At 37.4% G+C, this 20,996-nt stretch overlaps 1 pseudogene; it reads left to right on the plus strand.

Annotated features, from left to right (window-relative positions):
- The first annotated feature begins 19,749 nt into the window (after window positions 1–19,749).
- Window positions 19,750–19,849, plus strand: LOC122118483 (annotated as a pseudogene).
- Window positions 19,850–20,996: the final 1,147 nt, after the last annotated feature.

Consider the following 20,996-nt stretch of genomic DNA (forward strand, 5'->3'; position numbering starts at 1 on the left):
ACCAGGGAGCTTTATTTTTTAAAATTTAGTTAAATGATTAATTAATTAATTACTTATTTTTTTTGGCCAAACATGGGGCTTGAAGTCAGGTCGTGCAAACTCTGCCTCAGCTTGGATCTCCCTAGGCTGGGGTGCAGTCTCCAGACCCATAGCTGATCCTGAGATCCTAGGCCCAGAGGGATTTTAGGAAGAAAAAAAAAGCTGGAAAGCACAAAAATGGTGAGGTGCAGAGTGCTGAGGTTTTACAATTTTTTTCTTTGCATGTTGACCATCCTAGGTCTGAATGATATGCCTGCAAATTAGAATTGACCTGTCATTGCTGACGGCTGGTGGGTTATCAGTGAAACCATAGGCCAACCTGTCAACATGGCCCTGGATTCAAATCCCAGTCCTGACACCAATGGCAGGAGATCACAAGAGACTCATTCCTATTCATAGGAATACTGATTGAAAGTGTAGTTCACGCACCGGTCTAGTCTAAAATTGGATGCAATAATCGTAGAATGCTGATTGATCTTAATTAATAGTTTATTAATCATGAAAAGAAAAATATTCCTTCAATGGTGGTATAATAAATATCTAAGATTTGGTAGGAAAGTTCTAGGTATCATTTAATCATAGATAGACAGCCCTGGCACTCTTTACCAATATATATTTATATATCTTTGCCAATATATATTTATATATCTGCCTATCCATGTATCACTGTTTTGGCCAAACCTGGGGGTCGATCTGGGAACCACCTGACAGCCTCATTGGATAGAGGCTGCCATGCTCAAACTCACTCATTCTTGAATTGAGCCTGCTAGGCACTGAGTTCAGATCCTAGCACTACCAGGCTTGATGGGGAACACATCTAAAATCTAGATGCTTTGTGATAGGATGTAAACAATGTAATAAATGGTATATGTATCATCAGAGTCAATAAAATAAATGGTAAATAAATGAATAAAACAAGAAATAAAATGATTGACCACAGCAAACACAATATGGACTGAACATCTGTACAGAATTACAAATCCTAATTTTAAAATGTATGTGAGATGAACTTTTCCAGATCTAAGGCTTGAATTCAGCCCCCCTACAAGGAGGGAATGGTGGAAGACCCTGAGATACACGTTTCTGAACCTAGGAGGAGTCATGAAAAGCGATCAATCTCATCCCTGAATGAGTAGTTCCTGCATGATGCGAGTAGGAAATGATGGGCAAGACTCATGGAGTATTGATTATTTGTAAAGAAGAGTTGATGAAGCATGACAATTATCACCAGAGTCATGAAATGGAGGCATCCAGAAAGATCCAAGCAACGGTAGTCACACAGAATGGATTCCATTACAGGTCACCATCTCTCCTACTCTACACAAATATGTACTTATTTGCATACTACCTTCAGCTTATGAAAGGATGACTATTATGCTCCCCAGTTTCCGCCAGCTGGAGGGGCCTCAATCTCAGGTCCTGGGAATGGCCTAGGTCCTTCGTGGCTCACAGGCTGTTGTGCTCATGTGGACCCATTTGCCAATTGGGCCTGCTAGGTCCCGAGTTCAGATCCCAGCCCTGCCAAAAGATTCATCTTGATGTCAAAAGTCAATCGTTGCACCTGTTTTTCTTTCCTGTGCAAGTCTTGGGTCTCAGCTAAGATGGAGAATAAATGGGGCACCCTGTGGCTATGGGAATAAGTTGCTATCCATGTCAGCCCAGGTAGACTTGTCATCATATACTCAAGAAAATACACAATATATCCATGAATAGCATACAAAATAAAGAGAATAACTACACTCAATGCACGATGAAGTCCACACACGGATGTGAATATACATCCCTTGTTTCAATGATGCATGGAGGACTATTGAGGCCTCCCTGGGGCTCGATCTCAGTTCCAGGGAATGACCCAGATCCTTAGTGGCTCACAGTCTGGTGTTATCAGGTGAACCCATTGGGCAGTTGGCCCTCCTAGGCTCTGAGTTCGAATCGCAGCACTGCCAAAAGTTCACCCTGATGTGAGATGCCAGTTGTTGCATCTGTTTTCCTAGGCTGTGCAAGTTCTGTGTCTCAGCTAGGATGGAGAATGTACAGGCAAGTCTATACTCATGGGAATAGGTTGTCATCCAGTTCACCAGAGTTATATCTGTCATCCTATACTTAAGAAAATGCACAATACATCAATGAATAAGACACAAAATAAAGAGAATGACTACACTGAACACAAGATGCCGTTCACCAATGTTTAGAAATATAGATCCTCTGTTTAATTATGAATTTATAGCTATATTGGCCCCCACCAGGGCTGGATCTCAGGTCCTGGGAATAGCCTAGCTCCTTAGTGGCTCACAGGCTGTTGTTCTCAACATGTCCCTTTCACTGATTGGGCCAGCTGGACCTTGCGTTCAAATCCCAGCACTGCCAAAATATTCAATCTGATGTGAGAATCCAATTGAACCACCTTTTTTCCTGTCCTGCGAAAGTCCTGGGTCTCAACGCAGATGGAGAATGCTATATAGACAACTCTATAGACATGGAAATAGGCCTGTCATCCATCTCAACACAGTTATATCCGTCACCATACTCAATAAAATACACAATACATCCATGAATAAGACACAAATTAAAAAGAATAACTACAATGAACTCAAGATGCAAACCACTACTGTAGGTAAAGAGAGATCTTATGTTTAAAAAAGGTGGGCTTATTATTTTGTCCAGTGCTGGGCCTTCAAATCAGGCCCTGGACCAGGCCTGACATTCTAGTCTTCAAGGATGGTGAGCTTCAATTCTCCCACAGTGCAACAGAGCTACCCAGACCTGAGTTCAAATCCCAGCACTGACAAAAGATTCATTCTGATGTCAGAAGCCAGTTGTTGCACACGTTTTCCTCTCCTGTGAAAGAAGAGGATGGAGAATGCATAGGCAACCCTATAACCATGGGAACAGGTTGTCGTCCATGTCAGCACAGTTATACCTGTCACCATACTTAGTAAAATAAACAATACCTCCATGAATTAGAGACAAAATAAGGAGAAGTGCACCAAATACAAGATGCTGTCCACACATGTATGTCAATATTGATCCTATGTTTAAATTATGAACTTATGAAATTATGAACTTATAGTGGACCACCCTGGGGATCAAAGTCAGATCTTGGGAATGACCTAGCTCCTTGGTTGCTCACAGGTTGGTGTGTTCACCTTGATTTATTGGCCAATTGGTCCTTCTAGGCCCTGAGTTCAGATCCCAGCAATATTAACAAATGGATCGTCGAGTAAGAAGCCGAGTGTGAAACTTGTTTTCCTTTTCTCTGAGAATTCTAGGTGTCAAGAATGATGCAGTACATTTCTACAACCCTAGTGCTCTGTGATAGGATGTCATCAATGTAATAAACGAAATGGGTTTCATATAGTAAAATCAATGGTTAATAAATGAATAAAACAAAAAATATAAGGAATAACCACACCAAACATATATAGACTGAACATCTATAGGTAAGTATAAAACCTATCTTTACAATGTATTTAAATAGTATGTTTTCCAGGGATGGGGCTTGAATTCAGGACTAGTGAACAGGCTTGACTTTCTTATCCTCAAGTACCGTGATCTTCCCCTTCATCCACGTTGCTGCATATTTACCCAGATCCTTAGTTCAAATCCAACACCTGGCAGAATAAATAGCAGGAATTGCAAGTCAGGGAGCTAATTTTTTTAAAACTTTTTTTCAGCACGGGGCTTGAACTCAGGTCATGGTAACTCTGCCTCAGCTTCGATCACCCTAGGCTGAGGTGCAGACACTGGACTCACAGCTGTTCTTGGGATCCTCGACCACCAGGCCTTGCAGGGAAAACAATGTACAGAAAAACTGTGGCCTTTTTAGGTTTTCTTCCTTTGCACGTGACCTTCCTGAGTCTGAATTATACTGTTGCGAAGAGTACTTCACCTTGCATTGCTGAAGGCTGGCAGACTATTGGGGAAGCCATAGGCCCACGTGGCAATATAGGCCCTGACCAACCAATGGCAGGAGATACTAAGAAACAGGTTTCCAACCATAGGAATAACAATGGAATGTTGTCAATATCACAGAATGAGTTGTTCGTGAATAGTGCTCCTATAAAATTAGACAGCATGATTTCAGGAGGCTGATTGATTTTATTTAATATTTATGAAGCATTAAAAGATTATTATTACTTACAGGAACACAATAATTTCAGGACACTGATTTCTTTTAAGAAAGATAACAATTACATTATTTACATGCACACATAATAAATACCGAAGAATTGGTAGGAATGCAGTCTATATAACTAAATAATGTATAAACATCTCTGACACTCTATAAAGATATATATTTATTAGCTTACTGCCATCTACATGTCAATATGTTCTTATTTTGTTAACTCCTGGGCTCAATCTCAGGTCCTGGGAACAGTCTGTCAGCTCAATTTGCCCCAGGAGGGCATGCCGACACTCACCCATTCATGAATTTGGCCTTGTAGGCCATGAGTTCAGATGCCAGCATTCCCAAACAATGAATTGTTGAGTAATAAGCTGATGGTAACACATGTTTTCCTTTTCTGTGAATGTCCTGGTTGTCAGGTATGAAGTGGAGTATATATGCACACCTATATCCTTATGTAATCAATGTTCTATGTGCCATAATAGTCAATAAAATAAACGGTCAATACATGAACAAAACAAAAAATAAAATAACTACACTAAATGCAATATAGTCAACATATGTATGTAAATATAAATCATATTGTAAATTGTACATGAATAAGATGTTTTCTAGTGCTGAGGATCGGTATCAGGCCTAAGGAACAGACTTGAATTTCTTGACATCAAGGAGGCAAACTTCCACTTCCCACACAGTGCAACATAGTTACCAGACCATGAGTTCAAATCCCAGTCCTGGCAGAAAAATAATGGAACCTTTATAGTATGTGTGGCCCAATTCTTAGGTATTTCATTATGTCTCCATTTTATGAACGTGATTGTTTAAATGCTTAATAAAGTATTAACTAAAATTGATTAGTGTCCTATAATATAATTGTGTATAATTTTATCATTGAATCATTCAAGAACTGCCCATTCAATTCTGACATACATAATATTCCATTGGGTATCATATAGATAGGAACAAGTTTCTTAGGATCTCCTGCCATTTGGAGGTGGCAGGATCAGGATTCGAACTGTGGGCTCCAGCTCCCACCACTTCACAGCGAGAATAGGGTACTCACCATTCTGTCCAAGAACATCAGCAAGACCAATGATTAGGCAGGCACCAGTGGCTCTCAGCAGTCCTCCTTGATACTTACAAGGCTGTGAAAGGAGGATCATGGTCAAAGTCACCCAAGCCAAGAAAGTCCTTGAGACCCCTTTCCAACTTCAGTGCCAACATATCAAGTGTGGAGGAAAAGCCAGCTTTGAACAAAAGCAGCTCACAGACTGTGTCCAGATCTTGAGTTCAAGGTCCAGCACTGGCAACAAACACACATACAAAACAATCTGTGCAGCCATCCAGCTAAAGCAGGTTACCCTCTTGTCCCCAACTGCATTATACAGAGTTCCCTGGGGAAAAGGCTAGGGGAGCCGCTGTCATCTTGCTCTGCCCATATTGCCTGCATCACAGGATTCTGGCCACACCCCCATTCTTTCATGTTCCTTTCTGACCAATAGGATACAAGAATGGTGGCCACACTCACATTCCATGCTGCTGGGTAGCACTGGGATTCCCTCTGTTTACAACACTACCAGAAGTTGAGGAAGGTAGAGGTGGTTGAGTGATCAGCAGGAGACTCTAGGAGAGTTTGGAGTATAGTAGGAAATTGATGCTCCCACCAGCGCCCCTGCTCCCTTCCCCCTTCTTGCGGTGCTGGGTTTCAAACCTCAGGCAATGGCGCACTGCCAGCAGGCATAAGGCCCCAACCAGGTCCCTGCCCCTGGTCCTCTGCTCTGGGCCCATGTGTCCACAATGCCACCTCCATCGCTGCTCTTCCCACCTGTAACAGCTGCCAACAGCTTCTCCTCTCCCTGGCTCTGAGGAGCCACCTTTCTGTCTTGGGCATTTCTGAGAAAGAGGCTCAATAGAGACTCAGGTTGTGCTGGATCGGGGTCCTCCTATCTGTGACAGGTATGTTCCACCAAGCATGGTCCTCTGTAGTTGGGATGGTAGACATGTAGCGCCATGCTCAGTTTTTGGTTTAGATAGACTATCCCAAACTTTTAGTCCATGCCAGCAGATTCTTGACCACAGGTGAAACTATGGATAGTGATGAAACCATCGGACTTCAGTCTCCTCACAGGACAGTTGTGAGGAAACAAGGGATTTATACAGAAGGATCTGTTGAGCATGGCTAGGCACAGAGGGAGCATCCTTCAGATAAGGTTCTCGACAATTCTGTGAGCATATGACAGGAAGATACCCGGAAAGCACTCAGGTGGGGTCTGTTATTAATTGTGCAACAGGTGTGGGATTATGAAACAAAACATGGCTCTCATCATTACCCTTCCCCATGAGGAAGGGGATCCCCATGTTGAGTTTTGCAGATGAGGAAACAGATGCACGGAGAAGCTGGGTGACCTACTTATGACCTCAAGGTCACAGGAAGCTCAGCCTGTCTTCTCTACCATGCTCCCTGGGACAATGGGTGCTATTCAGTCCACTTCATGTGGTGGGAATCCACTTCTTGTCAGTTGTGGGTCTTGAACTCTAGGCCTGGGCGCTGTTCCGGAGCTCTTCAGCTCAAGGCTAGTGCTCTACCACTTGAGCACACTTCCGGTTTTCTGGTGGTTGTTTGAAGATAAGAGTCTCACAGACGTTCCTGCCTGGACTGGCTATGAACCCTGATCCTCATATCTCAGCCTCTTATATAGCTAGGATTAGAGTTCTGAGCCACCGGCACCCAACTTAAGCATAATTCTGATTTTCTTTCTTCGTCTCTCTCATAGTAACTGGCTGAATGTTTTCTGGATGAGGTGGCCCAGTGTCCCTATGTGGCTGGAACCTAAGGTAGCCCTCTCATTCAGGAGGTGGGCTGTGGGTCAGGAGCTGTCTAGCTCAGACTGTTGAAACAGCTCCATGATGTAAGCCCCTCTGTGCCCTGGCTAGACCATGACGGTTATTCATTTTCCATCCAACCTTCCTGGACTTATTGTATTGTATTGTTTTTTACATCATTTTCTAGCACCTGGCCAAAATTATGATATAGCTATGGAATGAAAATGTAAAGCCATATTAAGAAAGTCATTTAGGGCTCTGTGAATGTGGCTTCATGGTACGGTGATTGCCTAGCATGCATGAAACCCTGGGTTCAATTCCCCAGTACCACATACGCAGAAAAACACTAGAAGTGATGCTGTGCCTCAAGTGGTAGAATGCTAGCCTTGAGCAAAAAAAGATAGAAAGAAAGAAAGACAGACAGACAGACAGACAGAAAGAAAGACAGACAGACAGAAAGAAAGAAAGAAAGAAAGAAAGAAAGAAAGAAAGAAAGAAAGAAAGAAAGAAAGAAAGAAAGAAAGAAAGAAAGAAAGAAAGAAAGAAAGAAAGAAAGAAAGACAGACAGAAAGAAAGAAAGAAAGAAAGAAAGAAAGACAGACAGACAGACAGACAGACAGACAGACAGACAGAAAGAAAGAAAGAAAGAAAAAAAGAAAGAAAGAAAGAAAGAAAGAAAGAAAGAAAGAAAGAAAGAAAGAAAGAAAGAAAGAAAGGAAGAAAGAAAGGCAGACAGAAAGAAAGACAGACAGAAAGAAAGAAAGCCCTGGGTTTCCCTTATTTGCAATAACTAGTGTATGTCTGAGTCAAGCAGAAAAGAGCAGATAAGTTGCTGTTAGGGAAATGAACCCTAAGATACGTATTTACGTGTTTTTTTCTTTCATGTGATTGTTTCTAACACATTTATGTAATTATTTCTTTGTTGTTTTGTATGTCCCTCACCCAGAGTATAATCCTTGCTTTCACTGTACTTGATAATGGTATAATTTGTGGAGAGGAAGGGAAAAAACACATCATTTAAATAGGGATACTGGTGGACCCATTGCAACAATGAGATGTACAAGCCGTTATGTCAAAAACGAACTTTACAACTTTTGTGGGGGGATGGGAAGGAAGATTGGTTCTGGGGGCAGGTGGAGGATGGGAGGGGGTGGGAAGGGGAACCAAAGGAGGAGGGCACAATGCTTGATAAAAAAAATGTACTCATCTTGCCCATGTAATTGTAACCCCTCTGTACAGTATTTTCACAATATAAAAAGAAAAAAATTAGTAAATGCAAAATAAAAGATCCATACTTTGAATATATAATTGCTCCTTCTAAACTGACACCTGACAATAGTCCCTAATTCATGTATTTTACTTATAACACTGTGTTGAAAAAAAAGTTTTTGTCATTAGGTCACAGCAATTAATGCCAGGAATGTGCTTAGATGTCAGGTGAAGATTAATTCTGGAAATTCAAAGATTCCAGGATTTTGTGTGGTCACTGCTAATCACAAAGAGAAGGGTAATCTAAGTGACATTTGGAAAACTTTTTGGTCACTGACCGCAACAAAAAGGCAGAGGCTAATTAACAGTTGTGACACAAGAGAAAAAATAACTCCAGATCGAAGGAATAAATGATAGTAACTAAGGTATACCAGAAATTGTTCTAGAAAACAATTTTGGTTATTGAAGAACTAGTTTTCAACTAGGTTTATTCCTCATTGCCTTTAGCATTCTAAATCTCTTAGGCTAGTTCTTTATCTCTGTTATAAATGTATCTATCTCTATGCTGTTCTTTCATACTCGATATCCTTTGCTTTCTAAAAATCTGTCTTTCTATATTTCTCTATGAACATTTCCTGATACTAAATACACCTATATAAATGGTAGAGGATGCTAATGGAGGAGTACCATAGCTAATGAGTCATTAATGTAACAGAATGGAAAAGGAGGACATACTTATTGCTACCTCAAATTTTCTGAAAAGATGCAATGGCATCATTTGGTTCAAATTTCCATTGTTTGTCTACATAGTGTCATTCAGTGCACATAAATGCAAATATGAGCCAGGTGCTGGTGGTTCACGCCTGTAATACTAGCTACTCAGGATGTTGAGACCAGAGGATTGTGGTTGAAAGCCAGCCTGGTCAGGAAAGCCCATGAGACCCTTATCTTCAACTAAACACCAGAAACCCGGAAGTGGTGCTGTAGCAAAAGTAGTAGAGCACTCAACTTGACCTGAAGAGCTGAGGGACAGCGCCCAGGATCAGAGTTCAAGCTCCACGACCAACAAATAAAGTGAAATATGACTTTGTTTCCCCCAAAGGAACGACAAGATTAATAATCTTCCTAAGCAGAAAAATAAATTCCAAAATGATTTAATGCACCTACTTTTGCTGAATTATTCACTTTATGACTTCTTTGCTGGACATATTCTCTAATTTTAAAAATTGTCAAATATTAGCTTTACAAAAAACTTCATCAAATATTAGTTGTTTCAAAAGAGAAGTCTATTCAGTTGATGTCACTTAGCTTTCTTACTATCTTAGTTCAAAGCTAACCCAGGCAAGATAGTGTGTCAAACTCATTTCTAATTAAAAACCAAGAAAGCACAAGTAGAGTTTTGGCTCAAGCAGTTGAGTACTAGCTTTGGGGGCAGGTGGGCAGGAAAGAAAACTGTTCAGGGACAGGGTCCAGCATCTGGGTTCAAGCCCCAGAACCAACACAAACTAAACAAACAAGCATACAAAAAACCCAGATATTTCTTTGGGACCCTCCTTAAAGGAGTACTCATTTGACAAGAGGCTCCTTTTGATGATCATACTCACTGGATCCTGCTTTTATGGAATCCTTATTGCTCTGGAGAACTCAGGACCAGACTAAAGAAATTGATAACTGACTCCTGCAAATAGAGATTCATCTCAGGGGTGAAATATCCATCCATAAGGCACTTTAAAACCTCCCTGTCTTTGTTTCTTTGCAGTAGAACACATTTAAAACAAAGTTATTTCCTTTTTTTCTATGATGGCTTTCAAATGGCACATTATTTCTTTTTGTAATACTCTCAACTATAACTTTACAGAAAAGTTTTATATGAGAAAAGAACATACTCGAAAAAGTCCAGGACAGAGTTTCCTTCAAACCTTGTGATTCTTTTCTTGTACAGTAAAAAGGAAAGCACAAGTTAACTTGAACTATGTCATTCCTCTATGTTCCATTCCTCTCCTGGGATCAGTTTCCATATCCAGTTACCTTTACTTCCAGTAACAATCGATGGTGCTGCTTGAGGTATAATGAATGTTTTCTGACTTCACTGAAATAACACAAGGACACCTTTGGTCCTGAGGTAACACGTGTTTCAGAGAAAACATAGTAAAGAGAACATATGAAATTTATATTGCTTATAAATATATTATCCATGAGTATATTGAGTTCAATCTTTGTAAGGTCTCTGTAAATTAAAGTGAATTTTAAATGGAAAGAAGGTTCTCAGATCATTCTTTTTGTGAGTGTATGTACAGCACATTATTTCCCAAGTGTATTTGAGTTAACAGTAAGGGAAACTATAGCAATAATAGGAGAAAGAGAAGTTCTGTGTTAAAGTATATGGGTTCAATACACTATAGAAGACTCTACAAATAAGACAACATTGAAACAATAAAGCCAAGTCCCGTATGTAGATTTATGGGAGTGATATAGAGAAAGCATTACTCCTAAGTGGAACACGAAGTATGAGGCCACTCTCTTTCTAAATCACGCTTGCTAATCACACAACTATGTAGAAAGTAGAATGGAAGTATAATTCTGTTTCCAATGCAAGTCAGATATAAGAGCTTGGACTTAACTGGAAAAAAATCCATCTTGAGAGAATAGGGCTTATACTAGCACTGAACTGTTGGCTAAGATGATATTTTTTTTTTCTTTCCTTATATATTTATTGTTGTTGGTGGTGGTCTTGGCACTTGAACTCTGGGCCTGGGCACTGTTCCTCTGCTATTCAGCTCAAGGCTAATGCTCTACCACTTGATCCACAGTGCCACTTCCAGTTTTCTTGTAGTTAATTGAAGAAAAGTGTCTCCGGAACTTTCCTACCCGGGCTGGCTTTGAACCCCCATCCTCAGATCTCACCACCACTCAGCTTACGATCACATTTCTAACAGTGTACCCTCAGGGTATGTAATGGGTATATTCATCTATCTTTATATGAATCCTTGAGTTACAAACCTGGGCTACAGCATAGACTTACACTCACAAAAATGTTTACAGCTTAAAAGTTGATACTCCTGGAGAAATAAAACCTAAGAATGTAAAGGAGTCTGCATAGTTCAGTTTGCATCTAGCTAAGGTAGAGCAGTCTTTGCAACAGTACCTATAATTGAGGAGCCAAAAGCTTGATGGGAAGAATGGCTCAGGTGATGGAATACCAGTCATGAGCAAGATTGATGAATAAGAGATTGAGGCTTTTGCATACATACATACAAACATACACATACACACTGAGGCACTTATATGTGCACACACAAAACACAAATGAAATGACTCTCATAATATGTAGAAAAGTTAGAAAACAATAGAAAATATGTCCTGAGTAAGACTAGAATCGTAATAATTTTTAATATTAGAAAGTCCGCAAGTTACTTTTTTCAAAAATGTTTGAGAATATTACATAGGTAGGGACCAGAGATAGTAAGAGAGTCAAGTAATCATTATTAAAGGTATCAGACACATTGAGGAATGAATCAGAGACCCCGCAGGTGCATCTGAAAATGTTCATATCCTGTGTCAAATGTTAGAAAATGTTTGAAAATAGTACAGGAACAGGCTGAGCAGTGTAGTGGGTAATATCACTGGAGAAATTCAGAATTTCTAATCTGTATCTAGATTAAATAAAACAAGAAACTATGGCAGGGCAATGTAATATAAGCCTAGAATTCTAGCACTCAGACTAAAACAGAAGATTAGAGAGTGGAATTACATAGTGATACCTTCCCTGGACTAGTTAGTATAATTTTGTCTAAATAAAACAAACCAAACAAGAAAGGAATACACTGTTGGAAGGTTGGGCTAATTTTGTCATTTTTTGAGAAGTCAAGTTACCTATTGAAATGCAACTCATATATAATCCTCAATTGTGTTTTAAATTCTCTCTCCATTACAGAATACTCTTAGATGCAAAATGACTCATGAATACCTTCCAAAATTTGACAAAGTAAGTAATCATCATTCTGTTGGATTCCAAAGAAATTATGAAGGATTACAAAAGCTTAAGCCGGAGAAATAGCAAAGTTTGTCTAATGTAGGACTTTGTAAATGTTGCTAAATTAGAATTGAGATTTAAAATAAATATTTTGGTTTTGTTTGTAATTTCATATTCTATTGGATACTACAAAATTCTTTTCTTTTTTTGTCATTCGTGTGGCCTGAACTCTGGGGCTGCACACTGTCCCTCAGCTATTCAGCTCAAGGCTAGTGCTCTACAACTTGAGCCACAGCACCACTTGCGGGTTTTTTTCTTATGTGGTGCAGAGGAATCGAACCCAGGGCCTCATGCATGTAAGGCACACAGTCTACCACTGAGCCACCTTCCCAGGGCCAAAATTATTTTTAAGTAGAGGGTTTAATTGACAAATTCACAAATGATTCTTGCAGTCTACTTGCCTAGAATATTCTTTCAAGAGAGATATAATTAGAAATTAGTTAATAGATAATTCCAACAATTCATGTATAAAACGATAATGTGAATAATGTAGACAGAGTTGCCAAGAAATGGATGATATTAATTTATAAATTTAGAAAAAGCAATTTTTGAGGCTTTGGTATAACATAGTATGAGGAGAATAATTGTGTGACATCTTCTTTCTTCCACCTATGTAACACAGGAAGCATACAATGAATACAATGAGAAAAATGCTAGGTTTGGGGTTTGTTTTCATTTTTGTTTTTGCTTTATTGGTTTGTCCTAGTGCTTGAACTCTGGGCCTGAACACTGTCTCTAAGCCTGTTTATGCTCAAGGCTTGTGCCCTACCACTTCAATCTCAGTGCCACTTCTGTCTGGCTTTTGCTGAGAAGTTTATTGGAGATAAACATCTAAGGAACCTTCCTGCCTGGGTGGGCTTTGAACTGTAACATTGCGCTTTTAGCATCCTGAATATCTATGATAGTTAAAAAAGTATAAATATGAATAATATTTGCAAATGTTCTGATCTCAAGAATACCAGTGGGGGAAATGATGCAACCCAGTTTATTGTGGTATTCTTTCAAGAACATGGAAGGCATCACATTAGCAGGAGTGTAGTATTTTTTCACAATAGAGATAAGCTATTCGTGATGTAAGTTAAGGGAAATTTGAGGTGCACCCTACACCTTGGAAACTGTTGGGCTAGGATGACTTTTGGCATAAATCTTCGGATTAATGGTCATAGAAATAACAGCTTACTCTGATAAACAATTGCTTACTCTTGAAGAATTAATTATTACAGATGCTTCATAGTTTTATCCTTTACCAGAATGTGGTATTTTTCTGTTTACTTCTCAATCTGTAGCAACCCATTGGAATATGAATCTATTGCAGAATTACATAACATGCAAACAGGTACTGTTTTGAAGCTCTCAGGTAGGAATGATCAGAATTTGAAAATGCGTAGTTATTAGTCATAGGAATTTTGAAGAACACATATATTCTGTCCTCTTAACAACTTATTTACTTTTAAAAGTTATGGGTTTCCATAGAATGAAACTGTTTTCTGTTTTAGTATGAGAAAGTTTAAATTTATTCTTTTTTCAAAATATTGGCAAGTATATTGTGAAAATATTGTCTAGTTAGATAACATTCAAGTTGATGGCCCTCTGATTAAAAAGGGGTAATTAATTCATATTTAATGCCAAATAGTATTGATTTTTAAAAGTTACTAAAATAATAATATCTACTATACCAATACAGTGAAATTTTATTTCATGTAGCTTATTTATTTAATTTAATTTTCTTGTCAAAGTTATGTACAGTGGAGTTACAAAAATTGTAAGGTAGTGAATACATAATGTTTCAAACTTGTTATCCCCTTTCTCATTTTTCTCACAGTTTTCCTTCACCACAATACCCCTCACAAGTTGTAATGTACATTTCCATCATATTGTCTTGTGAGCATTTCTATTGCATTGGTTTGCCCTTTGTCCTGTTTCTCGCCATTTTGTTGTTCCTATTCCCTTCCCTAATTAAGGTAAATGTATACCAATACACAGGGTATCAAAATCAAATACAGCAGGGAATAAACCATAGGGAAAAATGCCAAAAGAAAATAGAAATCACATAGTACATTAAAAACAACAACCGCAAATAAAAATCTCTGTTTCCATATCTTGGATTTCATTTTGCTTAGCATCAGCATATATGCTCATATATATAGCATAACAAAGGCCCTGGAAAATAATAGTTGCATGGACACGATATCATGAAAACAACATGTTAACTGTTTTTGATGGTAAAGGTCGAATTAGGATTCTGTTAAAGGAATTTCAAAAGAGTTTTAAAGTTATGACAGGTAAATTTTAATTGTTAAAACTTTTTAACAAGATAGCCTATTAAAATTTTTTTTTCATTGCCTGGGAGAATAGGCTTTCATGCAAAGAAATCCATGGAGACTTAGCTCAGAGGGAGCAATGTGGGTGAAGATGGCTCTTTTTCACACTAAACAAACAAAACTCACAAACCTTGCTGTAAATCCTGTAGGTAACCTTGAGAATTGTCCTTACCCAAGAAATATACTCTTACTGTGTGAAACAAGGTTGTAGTGGAATTTAAATTCAAAGTTCTTTAAAAAAAGACATCAAAATTGTGATTTGACCTTTACTTACCAAACAGTAATTCTCTGAAAAAGATAATTGGGGTCAAACTATTTAGGGAGAAAGTGCCCTCCACAATGAAAGAAGGTATTGGGTTTACACATTTCTGTTTATAATACTTTCTACAATGTCTTTGCACATAAAACACTGAAACAGAAAAATATCTGGATACTTCAAACCAATGATTTCACATTTCTAAGTGGCTCAAAAATATAATATCATTATTAACATGAGACAGTGAATACTTCTCTTATTACATAAGCCAAAAAGTTTTGGGATCAGAAAAGAAGAGCAAATGGAAAAAGTAAGAAAACAGTGTTCTTAGAAGCCCTAGCTAAGCGTATTGGCTTCAGCAGTGGAGGGAGGCCAAAACTTTTTTAAATAGATTGTCTTAATATTTTGCTACCTAAAGTGGTTTTACAGAGCCTATTTGGCTCACTTCAATGCACACTAGATCGAATGAAGACATAAAAATAAATTCCTCATCCAAATAAAACAGTTTTAAAAGAGAAACCATGAAGACGTAGCAGTGAGGGAGGCCTTATAATCCTTCCACTTCACTAGACTTTAAGCCAAGAAGCTGTGATTAATTGGAAATCAGGTAAGAGCTAAGAGGAGGACATAGAAATAGGACATAGAAGTATTGTCCTTTGTAACAGACACTGTCATCCAAGGTATGGGTGATTTAACTCTATTCTTCTCCATACATCTTGTTTTGTTGTTTTTTGTTTTTTGGGGGGGTCTGGTCGTGGGGCCTGAACTCTGGGCCTGGGCGCTGCCCCTCAGCTCTTCAGCTCAAGGCTAGCACTCTACCACTTGAGCCACAGCACCACTTCCGGCTTTTTTTCTTATGTGGTGCTGAGGAATAGAACCCAGGGCCTAGAGCATGCAAGACAAGTACTCTACCACTGAGCTAACTTCCCAGCCCCTCCATACATCTTGTTAAGCAAATGCAAGACCAAGAGAAAAATAATCTATTGAAGTAATTTTGCAAAGAATAACTTCACTGTTCCTCATATGGTATCTAACGAGAGTCTTAAGTGAGAAGATAAAAGTGGAGTATTCTTTGGTTTCCTCTAAGCATCTTGTTAGCAAACTATATCTTTAAGGTTAGAAGTAATTGAACCAAAAAGTGGTGGAGTACTTATTTTTGTGGGCACTTTAGACACAAGAAGACTTTCAAGGTAAAAGAACAAAAAAGTATAGCTAAATATTTGTGATCACATCTTCTTGGATTGGTTTTTTGTAGACAATGTTTTACATGAGAGTTTGTCCTCATTATCATAGATGTTGGATTTTCGTGGCAACCAAATGCAAGAGGGAAGTTTAATGCACTCGCTTGGACAAGTAAACAGCATAATAGAAAAAATGGTAAATAATCTTTAGTGAATTACATTGACCGATTACTTTGCCAGAACAAAGAAGGAAAGACATAATTCAAAATCACTTGACTGAAAAGTATGAAAAAGAGTAGTAAAGAGAGATGAGAGAAAACATAGAGGACTGTTTTCTCTCCAATGGAGTAATGGGTTTTGATCTTCTTTCTTCCATTCTATATTCACCAGCTATCAAGTGTATCTCAGGACTGGAATATCCAGTTCAGACAAACAGATCCCATTAGAAAATATTTGCTGCAGATGTAGGTGATTTATAACCTTAGACAATCTATTTAAATCTGTTCAAAATTCTCACCTACCCCAAACTGCCCTCTTTGAACAGTTGGTTTGCTTTTCCCATACTGCCTTTGATTAACTTTTTGTCGTTTAAGGATTCAGGTGGATCTGTTGCAACAATGAGAAGTACAAAATGTCATGTCAAAACCAGCTTTACAATGTCGGTGTGTGGGGGGTGAGGGGGAGTATGATTGGGTGGGGGGGAGTGGGGAGGCTGCGAAGGGAGGTGAAGGGTAAACAAAGGAGGAGGCTGCAATGATTGGTAAGAAATGTATACATTATCCTGCCCATGTAATTGTAACCCCTCTGTACAGTATGTTCTCAAATAAAATAAAATAATATTTTAAAAAAAATAAAATAAAATTTTGAGAGGTCATATTCATACTCTCTAGAGATTGCTGTTTGATTGTGACATTTGTGTGTTTGGTTTTTGTTGTGTTTTTAACTGAATTTCAATAGGTTGTGGTAGTGTGTTACAATTAAATATGTCCATGTAATTGTCCAGTGCTCCTGGATCAGAGTCACTCCTTCTATCATTCTCAACCAACCCCTTCTCCAAGATTTATTTCAGATTTACCACTTCCTTTATCACATGTGTACATTGAGTATTCTAGTTGTACTTGCCACTTTTTAATTTTTCATTCATTCTATGTTTTTACTAATATTCTTCTCTGGTTTCAACTTCTTGATAGTCATTCTGTTAAACTGTCTGTTCATACTTTGACAGGTTTATATACATTCCATGTCATTTCAAACCTGCATATACTTGAACTGATATCAGCTTATATTTCCATAATTAATTCATCTGCATTAACAATTTGAAAGACTGGAGACATGAAGGACCTAGACATGATTTTATTCTTATCCATTTGTAAGATTAATCTTTAGTCAACAAGAAAGTTTATAAATGGCTTAGAATGTTTTGCTAACTAGCAGTTTTTATAAATGGCTTTGTACAATGGTTTGTGATTATTTTATTTTACATGGGATAATATTTTCTACTACCTATAACTTTTGGGAAAATAAGAAAACTAAAATTTATTACTGTGGAGGAATATGATAGAAATAGAAGACAGATTTTATGTTTGTCACATCTCTGATGAGTACCCATATTCAAGACTTGAAGTCATATTTCTTAAGGAAAACATCAAACAACATGATAAGGCAAATATTCTTGATCTTTTAAAATCAAAAAGAAAAAACCAAAAAGAAAAAAAACCAAAAAGAAAAAAAATTTGGAAGTTGTGCTGTGGCTCAAGTGGTAGAGTGCTAGCCTTAAGCTGAAGAGCTGAGGGACAGCGCCTAGGCCAAGAGATCAGGCCCCACGCACGGACCCCCTAAAAACATTATTTTAAAAGGAATATATTTTCAGGAGATTAAATATAGGTTACCATTGATTTGAGAATGACAACCTTTTTATACTACATAACCAAGTTTTACTGAAGTACCAGTGTTTTGAAGCACTAAGGATCTTCTCAATTAATGTTTTTCTGAATTCTATTTGACTTCTAATTCAAGTTTTCTGAGCCTTGGTAGACAAATTATGGATCTTATCCTTCCAGGAACTATTTTTTGGCCTACTTATACTGGACTGAAATCTTTCATTAATCATTAGGAGAGGGGTATTAAAGATATTCTTGTGACATTTGTGATCTTGTTCACTCGTATGGGCTGGTCATCTGTAATTGAAAGTGTGAATTACAGTATTTTCTCTCAGATTTTGTGATCTCATCTTTCATTTTAAGTTGCCTTGCATTTCACAATTGCTTACTGCTAAACCCTGTGTAATTGGGGCCTTAAATTATTATAGGAAATGAGAAGTTAAGATGAGTCTTCAATTACTTTCTGTTGGCATGTTGCATGGGCCTAGGTGAGAAGACTTGCCCTTGTTATCTGATGATGCAGATAACTGGGACCTGGGATCCTAGGACGCGTGGGTCCTGTAGAATAATAATACCTTTTGGATATCATATCAGCAAAATTTGGGTATGATCAGAAATATGGAGAAAACCATTCTGGGTCCAGCGAGTTAAAACAATATACAGAGCAGCAGAGTAAAATTCCTTGCAGATTAGAGGAAAACAACATTTTTTTTACCATGTGAATTCAGTAGACTAAGAACACTTAGAAGGTATCACAAGTTTATACCGAAGACATTGCATTGATACTTCTTATATTCTAATATATATTCTAAATCTAATTATTTATATACCAATCTATTTATTGCAATAAATATCAATTTATTTGTCAAATTATCGATTAATTCTAGTAAGTTTCATTGTGTGAAACATAAAATTAGCACATATAAATACAAAATATGTAACTATATGTAATATAAGGAAATGTTTTTCATTGTTCTGTTGTGGTTAGGGTATCAAAGGCAACTCTGTTTTACAGTATTATTCCATTATCTCTACCTCAGAGTTTGGTAGAATTAGACCTAAAGCTTTACCATTTGTAGATTTACAGCCTAGAGGCAAGAGGAAACACTGTGATTAAAACATTACCAATTTAAGGCCTAATATCAAGGAGAAAAATATGGACTTCTCCTGGATCTATGGAAATAATTGTTGATAGAAATTCAGTAGTTTATGTTCCTGCCTGGTTGGATGATAGACAGGTCAGGACATTAGGTAATCATGCATAAAAACAATTTTTTTCACCTTCTTGGCTTTAGCTATTTTTGAAATGGTAGGTATAATAAACAATTACATTTTGATAAAATACTTTCTAGTCAGAACTGTTTATTTCTCTATGATCCCTTGTAACTAAGATTAGTTTTGTTCCAGTAAGATAATCTTTGCTGTCAGGGTAAGATATTCTGTTTGGTCTGTTACTACATGGTAGAAGGGTAAAGGGTCATTAGTCATTTGTGCCAGTAAGACCTAATTTGGGAAATTTTAAGCTGCAAAAGTTTAGAAGTAGCTCTTCAGCAAGGCTTACTTTGAATCCATTAGCTCCACAAAGCTAACTCAGTTGATAAATAAGTACTTGAAAAGCCATCTCTTTGAGCCTAGCTATAAAGGCTTCAAAGTATGATCAAATTTAAAATGAAAAAGACTTAAAATAGTCATTGGCAAAAAAATACAAGTGTGAGCAATCTACCGAACAATATGTTTTTTCCACTATACACAGAATTTCAGAGAAATAAGATCAATAGCATTGTTAGTAACAATAAGGTTTCCTTGTTACAAATAGACAACCAAGGATATATGCCTGTATAGAGATTGCATCATTAACTACTTAAATTTACAGGATACTACATGCTTCAGCAGCACGTATACATAAATTATAACAATACAGAGATTAACATGCCACTTGGAAAAGGATGATATGAAAATATGCGAATTATTTCATATTTTTCATTCTTCAGTTGCTAGAAATTACAGTTATTAAATAGTTGATTACAAAAATACAAGTGTAACAACATATGTGATTCATAAAATTAAAAGTTAGTTTGATATCAGTGTATTAAATCTTCACCTTAGAAAGGTCTTTTCATAGCATAACCTTTACAAAACTTTTTAAATTAGATAACATTTTAATTTTATCCCAAAGAAATAAAATACTATAAGGACCTAGGAGAAAAAAGAATCTTAAACAGTTTTTATATGGAATGCAATCTGTAAGGACACATTTATTAATGAATTTATATAATATATAACAATGTAGTATTCAAAGTATTATATCTAGGAGAGAATGAAATAGATTATGGACATTTTACAAACAGAATACAGAATATGTTAAAATATACTTTCTTCAGACAAGCACTGGAAATATATTCAGGTTCTGTACTACTCATTTCAACAGATATGATAAAATTATTTCTGATTTAAAAAATCACAAGCTCTACAAAAATCATTATAGATGTATACAAACAACTCTTGAATATATTTTGACATCAAAGTCAGGCAATTTATTTGGAAGAATACCATGGAATCCATGAATTTTTAAAGTAAGATATTGCTGTTGCTTTGTATTGTGAAAATATTTTGTACAGAGACAAAGGATGGACTCGCATTTTTGAAATTTAAGTAACTTAACCAAATCATTAAGACATAAGAGAACAATTTGTACAGCCTTTCACAACTTCAAAGAGGTAGTCATACATAATTATCTTTTGGCAGTATCAAATGTAGTTTCTTCCAAGTTGTTCTTCAGACCTGGTTTAAAATAATGGTTCAAAAGAAGGAGATCAAACATATCTTTGCTGTTTCTATTCCCAGCAGCAAGATGCAAGGAGGTCAAGAGGCCTTTCGTTTAGACATTGGTATCTGCATCATGATGAAGTAAGAAAGAAGCCACACTGGTATTATTCCACGTATAAGCACTGTGCAGGTGTGTCCAGCCATTCACAGTTATTGCATGAATATCTGCCTCGAGCCACCAACTCATGGACAATGTCTCAGTGTCAACTGTAAGTTTCCTGATGAAGAGCGCTATACTCATCGTCATCCCTAGTATTCACACGAGTGGCCTTTTTCGAAAGTTTTCGCCACACTGTAGAAAG

Source organism: Dipodomys spectabilis, unplaced genomic scaffold, assembly GCF_019054845.1.
Source record: "Dipodomys spectabilis isolate Male_0828 unplaced genomic scaffold, ASM1905484v1 ptg000153l, whole genome shotgun sequence".
Classification (NCBI taxonomy): Eukaryota; Metazoa; Chordata; class Mammalia; order Rodentia; family Heteromyidae; genus Dipodomys; species Dipodomys spectabilis.